At 50.6% G+C, this 8,543-nt stretch overlaps 1 protein-coding gene across 1 annotated transcript in view; it reads right to left on the bottom strand.

Annotated features, from left to right (window-relative positions):
* The window catches only part of GNG7 (guanine nucleotide binding protein (G protein), gamma 7), an 85,807-nt gene extending 78,237 nt beyond the window's left edge, over positions 1-7,570 (bottom strand). Inside the window, exon 1 of the mRNA XM_006754096.2 lies at positions 7,512-7,570. The gene's annotated coding sequence lies outside the window, so the exon portion shown is untranslated. The remainder of the gene's footprint in view (positions 1-7,511) is intronic.
* Positions 7,571-8,543: the final 973 nt, after the last annotated feature.

The raw sequence follows: 8,543 nt of genomic DNA, 5'->3' as shown, positions 1-8,543 counted from the left end.
AGAGGAGCCTAGGCCGACATCCTCAGTGCCCACCAGCTCAGATGGAATCAGGACTGAGAATGGGCCTTGGGAGGATGTGGGGACCCCTTCTGCCCACCCCAAATGAGTTCCTCTCCGGCCTCGTCACGGCTCCCCCGGCTCCCCCACCTGCCTGTCATATGTGACTGTCACAACCCTGTGTGTGTTTTGAGTCCGATGACTCTCTGATGACTGCCTGCCTGCGTCATCCCCTGCCCTGGGGCTGACTGTTCAAGTGGTTGCCCAGCAACAAGCACGTGGCTCCAGATGCTGCAGTCGACATGCCTTTGCTGCCGGGGGCCGTTCCAGTTCTGGCTGCCCCGTCCGTGGATCCCTCTTCGGTGATCTTGGCTGTGAGCTTCGCTGGGCCTTGATTCTCAAACAGGTAAAAGTGGGTGGTAGCACTAACTGACCCGTGAGAGGTGGCTGAGAGAGCTTAGCCTGTGGGGCCCAAAAGCGTGGGGCCTGTTGGCCGTGGCCTGGGTGAGAACCAGTGATAACACAACGCAGAGAATACAGAGTGGTCTTGAGTCAACACAGAAGGCAAGAACCTCATAGAGCAGGGTGGCCCCTCGGCAAAGCTGACATCGGGCCTGGGTCATTCCCTGGGGTGCAGCCATCCTGAGCATTGTGGGGTGCTGAGCCCCATCTCTGGGCCCGCCCACTTGATGCCAGGTGTACTCCCCGGTCAAGACAACCACAAATGTCTCAGACATGGCCCAGTGTCCCCTAGAGGCGAAGTCACCCCTAGATGAGACCCTGCGATAGGGGTCAAGGTCATGTCTGAGCAGGGCCTGCTGCCTGGGGAAGCACCACGTGGCTTGGTCTCTGGAATGAGAGGCTCCAGGCAGAGGGCTTGGGGCCCCGTGGGCTGCGTCAGGAGACTCATAATTACATAAATACTGTACACGTTTTCTGTTGGGAAGGTGGCGGTAGCAGCCCGTGACCTTCCATGAGCAGAACATTCTAGATTTTCACTGTATATCTTGGCAGTCCTTTTAGGGGAACAATGTGTCCATGGAAAGAACTGATAATAATGTGCATTTTAACACACCCAGGACAGACTGAAAGCAGTCACTCCCCAGGAGAAAGACGAGCGCTCCTATTTGCACGCCAGGGCGGGAATCTGTTCCCCACACAAAGGCTACTCTCTTAGGATAAAAGCTCTGGCAATGCTTTCAGCAGAAATGTTCAGAAACTCCCAGAGAACAGGAGCCATCAGGAAGGCACGCTCAGCTGTTGGGGGGCTCTTTTGTGCTCTACAGAGTGAGCAGTCCAGCTGCAGAAATGCCTGCCCTTGTAGGATCCCCCCTCGGCATTGCTGACACGGGCTGGTCATCTCTGTGGGACCCGCCCTGCGCACTGGGGAACCCAGGACACATGCCTGGCCCCACTCCCTCGGTGTCAGGAGCCATCCCATCTGACAACAACAGGTGTTTCCAGACATCACCCAGTGTGCCCCGAAGGCAGGATCACTCTTAAGATGGGAAAACATAAAAATATTAGAGGAATCCACAGGCAGCAAAATCTCAGGCATATGCCGAAGCAATGTCTTCACCGATACAGCTCCTAGGGCAATGGAAACTAAAGAGAAAATAAACAAATGGGACTACATCAAAATAAAAAGCTTCTGCACAGCAAAAGAAACCATCAACAAAACAAGAAAGCCCACTGCATCGGAGAACATATTTGCCAATGTTATCTCCGATAAGGGTTTAATCTCCAACATTTACAGGGAATTCATACAACTTAACAAAAGGAAGATAAACAACCCAATCAAAGACTGGGCAATGGACCTAAATAGATACTTTTCGAAAGAGGACATTCAGAAAGCCAAGAGACATATGAAAACATGCTCAAAGTCACTAATCATCCGAGACATGCAAATCAAAACGACAATGCGGTACCATCTCACACCTGTCAGAATGGCTATCATCAACTAATCAACAAACAAACAAGTGCTGATGAGGATGTGGAAAAAAAGGGAACATTCGTGCACTGCTGGTGGGAATGCAGACTGGTGCAGCCACTGTGGAGAACAATATGGAGTTTCCTCAAAAAACTAAAAATGGAACTCCCATTTGACCCAGTGATCCCACTTCTAGGAATATATCCCAAGAAACCAGAACCACCAATCAGAAAGGATATATGCATCCCTATGTTCATAGCAGACCAATTTACGGGAGTAAGGGGGAGAGATCAACCAAAGGACTTGTATGCACGCATATAAACCTAACAATGGACACAGACACCAGGGGTGGTGAGGGCATGAGTGGGGGGGTGGGGGAAAAGGGGGAATAAGGACACATATGTAATACGTTAATCAATAAAGAAAAAGAAGTGAATTATTGATTTAGGCCAATATATGCAAAATATAGTCATTTCCACTCTCGGCTCCATTTCGGGTGCCCAGTAGCCCCCTGTGGCTAGTGGCTACCATTTTGGAAATCGAAGCTCTGGACACTGTGTTCAGCTCAAAACTCGATGTCACTGCAATAAAACTAGCACCACAGCAGCCTCGGCCTCCGAGCCAGGTGACTCTCAAGCTGCATGGCCGGTGCAGGCAGCGGACGGGGCCCAGGCTCCCCGAGAAAGCCCTTGCTCTGCACAGCTGCCGTGCTGCAGGGGCGCCCCCGCTGCCCTCTGAGGCAGCCATCAGCTGGCTGTGCTCCCAGCTCCCAAGACCATGGCAAGGTCCATCCAGAAGAAACGTAACCACGCCCAACGACAGAGTGAGAGGACCCAGTACGACGGGGTCTCGCTGTGCGAGCCGCCCCTGGGGGTACTGGCCATGTCTGAGGACCCCCACCAGTGGGCCCATGACTCTCGCCAGGACGTCAGCTCTGTGAGAGCCAGGGTCTTTGGTTGTCCTGGTCACTGCTGTTTCCCTAGGGCAGTGATGGCGAACCTTTTGAGCTCGGCGTGTCAGCATTTTGAAAAACCCTAACTTAACTCTGGTGCTATGTCACATATAGAAATTTTTTGATATTTGAAACCAGAGTAAAACAAAGACTTATATTTTTGATATTTATTTTATATATTTAAATGCCATTTAACAAAGAAAAATCAACCAAAAAATGAGTTTGCGTGTCACCTCTGACACACGTGTCATAGGTTCGCCATCACTGCCCTAGAGCCTGGCCCAGGCAGACATCTGGAAATCCTTGCTGAGGGAATGAATAAAATCTCGGAGGGTCACCATGTACCCAGCAAGGCCAAGCAGCAACCACACAGGTGATGGTAACACACACCCGAGGGGGCCACAGGGAGACCAGGCAGGTTCCTCACGCAGGAGGCCTGAGGGGGCTTCTGAGGGTTGGTGTCATTTAAGTGAGTCCCCAAAGGGGCTGCACAGGGCCTGGCTGCAGAGATGCCAGGGGGCCAGAGCTTCAGGTCACTGCAGGGCCGTCCTCGGGGGTGCGAAAGCAGCAGTGAAACTGCCACCCCGACCTTGCCGCTTCGCTTCCCTCGTGAAGCCTCCACTCCAGCCACTGGGCCGTGGTAGGCTTGGGGGTACAGACACTCAAAGCCACAGAGCCCATGTTTTCTGCCTCTCTCCTGCACCCACAGATGGGAGTCTCCATGGCTGCGAGGCAGGGGCCCCCCAGGGCAGGGTGACTAGGGGACTCTCGGTGCTGAGTCAGAATGCCTCGGGGAACAGGGACAGGTGGTCACGGGCGCCAAGAGGGGCAAGGGGTTGACTGAAAATGTCTGGGTGCCCACCTACACCCACCTGAATTTCCACCTCCGCCTGGCTCAAGGCCCAGTCTGATCCCATGGGCCTTCTCCGCCCCCTAGTGGCTGCTAGAGGAAACGGCAAATGTCATCCAGCTTCAGACAACGCTGGGCAAACCCCACGACCCACTGGCATCTGCAGAAATTCAGAGAATGGGATCAGAGCACTGGCTCTGCCTCCAGGATGGGCGGCAGTGACCCTCACTCGGTGACACACCCGCTCGCGGGAGAGGGTGGCTGCTCAGTCATGGGAGACCCTGCTCAGAGTCTTCCACGTCTTGGACCCTATCTGATCCTCTGCCTGTCAAAGACCTTTAATCGGGACCCTCGGACCCTGGTGCTGTAGGGAACGGAATGTGAGGATGCCTGTGGTGGCGAACACAGCGCCTGGCAAACACGATGTCCTCAACAAGTGACTATTGAAGCTTCTAGAACAATCGGGGAAAGCCTGGCATTACCCACTTGGCGGAGTTTCCTTGGTAATCCCTGCAAGACCCGCCTGTAGGTGCCAGCTCAGCAAATAATTCTGTCTCCCTCCAACAGGGTCCCCCTCAGCTTACACAGGGCAGGAAACTCTCCATGAGGCCGTCCTGGGCGCTGGGGGGCTCTGAGCAGCATCCCTGGACCCTATCCACTAGATGCCAGGAACCCCGTTGTGACAACCACAGATGTCCCCAGATTGGCCTCCTGCCCTTGGGGGGCAGAATCACCCTCAGTTGTATGTAAAGGCATCAAAGCCAAAGAAAACGCTTGGAATTTTCAGCTACTCTGTGACGTCCCACTGACACGTCAGAGTGAAACTGAAGCACCACGCTGGGCTCAGACTGCTGGAACGTTTTGTCTCCAGATGACGTTCCCAAATCCTCTTCCCTAGGAAAATTCTCAGTAGCACATGTGGAAATGTAATTAGCGGCCTTTTTCCTCTGTGGTAATGACACAGATTTGGGTCGGTAATAAAGAGGAACGAGTCCCTTTAGACCTGAGGGCCAGACTGTTCAAGGTCCCCAGCTGGCACTGCTGACATCAGGACCTGGTCATTCCTTGTGGGGGACTCTCCTGGGCACTGTGGGGTGTTGAACAGCATCCCTGGCCCCACCCACCTGATACCAGGAGCACCCCCAATCGTGACAACTACAGATGTCCTCGGACGTTGTCCTATCCCCTGGGAGACCCACAAATACAGAATTTCCAATGGCTCAAGGATTTAAGTACAAAATATGCAATTCGGAGACAATGCAGGTGAATTGTTTTTATGTCTTGAAATTGAAGGCCTCCCAGACACAAAGGAGGACACTTGTGTCCGGGAAACATTTACAGCCCCAGTTCCTACGGCAGAACCACCACGAGCCAAGTGGGGAGACACACTCAGAAAAATAACGGCACATGTGACGGGCACCAGACAGCGTCCAAATGGAGAAATATAGCAAGTTCCCACGAATGTGTGCAAAGAGCTCATGCAAGTCCACGACACAGAGAACCCCCAACACAAAGGCGAGGAGGAAACACGGCCAGGCCACTCACAGCAGGAGCTCCCGAGAGCAAAAGCTGAACTCATGGATAACACAGGAGACCCACACACCGCAGCCACGCAAGCGCCCCGGTGGTCAGATTGGCAAAGACATGACAACTGCAGTTGGGATGGTAGGAAAAGGGGCCCTGGGAGTAAAACATGGTACATTTCTGGAGGCCTCTGTGGCTGAAAGTCAAAAAGGTAAATGGAAATGCCTTGATTTAAACACACACACACACACACACCCCACAAACCTACTTATAGGAACTTATCCCAAATAATAAGCAACCAAGGTTGTTCAAAGTACACAAGGACATTCATCCCAGAGCACTGCACACAAGGAAAAGAAAATAAACACCCAAAGAAGCCAACCAAGAGGAAACCAGTCAAATCAGTTATAAAATCACTTTAAAGAAATAAATTATAATTTCTCTATTAGGTGGACTGTTAAACCAACATCAGAAAAGATGGAAATCTCGCTTTACTGATGAGAAAAAATGCCCATCAAGAAAAATGAGCTCATTAGAGGAAAAAATAATCTAAATATCTAAAACCAGTGTGTGAATGTAATTCACAGAGACTCGAGGAGGACTCTCACCAGATGTCGACCACGGTCATCGCCAGCAGGGGTTTAGGTCCCCCCTTCCCTGTACAGGCCTGCATTCCACTTTCTTTTTACAGGAAGTCAGTGTGACGTTGACACTGAAGAGATAGGATGAGGGAGGCTTGCTGGTCCACACGCTGCGAAGACCATACACCGGCCACAACCTTGCCCGACAACCTGCACGCAGTTCACCAAACTCCCCTCTTTGTGAGACAGGAGTTACATTTTACATCTGCTCTGGACCTAGGCTGGGCGTAAATAAGTCGGACAGACACCAGGCTCCAGCTTCGGCTTTTGGTCTCTGGCCTCAGGATCAGCCTCTCTCTCTGGCTTAGCGAAAAGATACATGTTTTAACGTTACTGAAGTGCACGTTACCTTCTGTAAAATTCACTAGTTTGAAGTGCACACCTCAGATTTTCTAGTGAGTTCGTGGAGTTGTGTGGCCGCTCCTGCCACGCATTGTGGGACCTTTTCCTTCACCCTGTCAGAGGCCGGCACTCATCCACACTAACCCCTCCCTCCCGGCCCTGGCAACCACTACAGTTTGCCTCCTCTAGACATTTCATCTAAATGGCATCATAATGTGTTGTCTTCTTTCCCAACATTTTTTTATACAAATACACACACTGAATGGGAGTAGCCAACATAATAAAGACATCAGATCTTCCTCAAGTTTATCGATAACACAATCCTAATCAAAATGCCATCAGAATTTTTGTTAGTAACCAGAAATTGATTCTAAAGATTACATGAAAGAGAAAACTCCATAAGAGTCGCAAAAACATTTATGAAAAAAGAAGGAGCAAGGAATGGGGCTGGAAACATACCAGAGAATTATAATAAATACAACAAGCAAGCAGTAGCCCAGAGCACACAGCAACCTCTAACTAATTTTTATGTTACTTCCTCTTCCCACATTATACAAGCCACTCAAAATCCTCTGGGGAATGAAACCAGAGATAAACAAAGGAGCTAACAGAACAAGACCCGAGCCTTAGCTTTGCTCCTAACTTGTTAAAAACCTTCCTGGCCCTGGCTGGTGGGTAGAGTGTCAGCCCAAGCATCAAAGAGTCCTGGGTTTGATTCCCAGTCAAGGGTACATACCTGGGTTGTAGGTTCGATCCCCAGTCCCTGTCGGGGCACCTGCAGGAGGTAATGAATCAATATGTCTCTCTCACATGGATGTTTTTTGTCTCTCTCCCCCTACTTCCCTCCTACAGGGAGATGATGTCATCATTTCTCAGTTATTTTGTTGTTGTTGTGTGTTTTTTTTCAAGTTTTAATTGATTCTTTGAGAGAGAGAGAGGAAGGGAGAGGGAGAAAGAAACATCAATGATGAGAGAGAAATATCAACCGGCTGCCTCCTGCATGCACCCCACTGGGGATTGAGCCCAAAACCTGGGCATATGCCCTGACCAGGAATCCAACTATGACCTCCTGGTTCATAGGTCGATGCTCAACCACACCGGCGGGCTCCCATGCACTCTTGGCAGAAAGGAGAAGAGAAGAGTCAGGCACGCCCATCGAGGACGCACACTCCAACGGTAAACCAACCTCCTAACTCTCATCCTGGCTCGGACTGGCCAACCCAGCAACTGCATGAAGGGTGAATGTGGAGAAAAGAAAAACATCATGACACCAACCTGTGTGCAAGGCCGAGCTGTCTTCAGCGCCGAGGTTCCAGGAACCCAAAGTCCGCTCCCTGGAAGAAAACGTAAGACTTAGTTGATCATCGTGTGGCCAGAAACTTGGGTGTTACTGTGGGCATTGGCAGCAAAGAGTCATGAGCTCATGATTAGACAGCAGTGAAAGTCATTCTGGGAGTTCTGCCTTTGGGTCACTCTGACAGGCACTGGGGACAGCACAAACAGGAGGCTTCGAGATGCAGAAGGTAGGTTTGGAAGCAATGAGAGCCCTGGCCGGTGTGCTCAGCTGGTTGGAGTGTCATCCCCCTCACTGAAAGGTTGCCGGTTTGATCTCCACTCGGGGTACATATGAAAGAAGGCCAATGGATGTTTCTCTCTCACATCAGTGTTTCACTCTAAAATCAATGGACATATCCTCAGGTGAGGATTTTTTTAAAAAGGGAGGCGATTAGAGATTGACGACATTATCCCTAATAAATTTCCAAAACGAAGTTAAATGAGAGGATTGGATGTTTACATGACCTTTTAGAGTTTACAAAAGACAGTCACCTGCATCATTTGAATCTCAGGGTCCCCGGGGAGGAAGAAGGGGAGATTGAGTCAACCTCTTGCCCCAGGGTACCCACAGGGTGACCACGTCACCCAGATCTGCCTAAGGAGTTGTGAGAACTAAATGCATCGTGGGGTCCTGGGGCAGAAAGAGGGAAAACTAGTGAAATTTGAATAGAGAGTGGAGCTGAATTCACATGGATGTACTTGTCTGTGTCCTGGTTGTCACAATGTCCCACGATTACGGAAGACGTGGCCACTGGAAAACTAGGTGTGGGTAGACAGGAACTCGCTGTGCTATGGAAACTCTTCTGAAATCTTAAACCACTCCAAAATAAGAAGTGTACTTAACAAAACAACTAATGAAAAATTTGAAGTGCTGTTTCCTTCCTCTGGGTTCAGGCTGACTTGCTGTCACTAAAAGGCCAGGATGGGGCACTGAAATCCCCACCATCACCCGCAGATGGCGCCACTACTCCA

Source organism: Myotis davidii, unplaced genomic scaffold (genome assembly GCF_000327345.1).
Source record: "Myotis davidii unplaced genomic scaffold, ASM32734v1 scaffold551, whole genome shotgun sequence".
Taxonomy (NCBI): domain Eukaryota; kingdom Metazoa; phylum Chordata; class Mammalia; order Chiroptera; family Vespertilionidae; genus Myotis; species Myotis davidii.
Note: the sequence above shows the minus strand (reverse complement) of the source record. Positions and strands in the feature narration are given on the sequence as shown.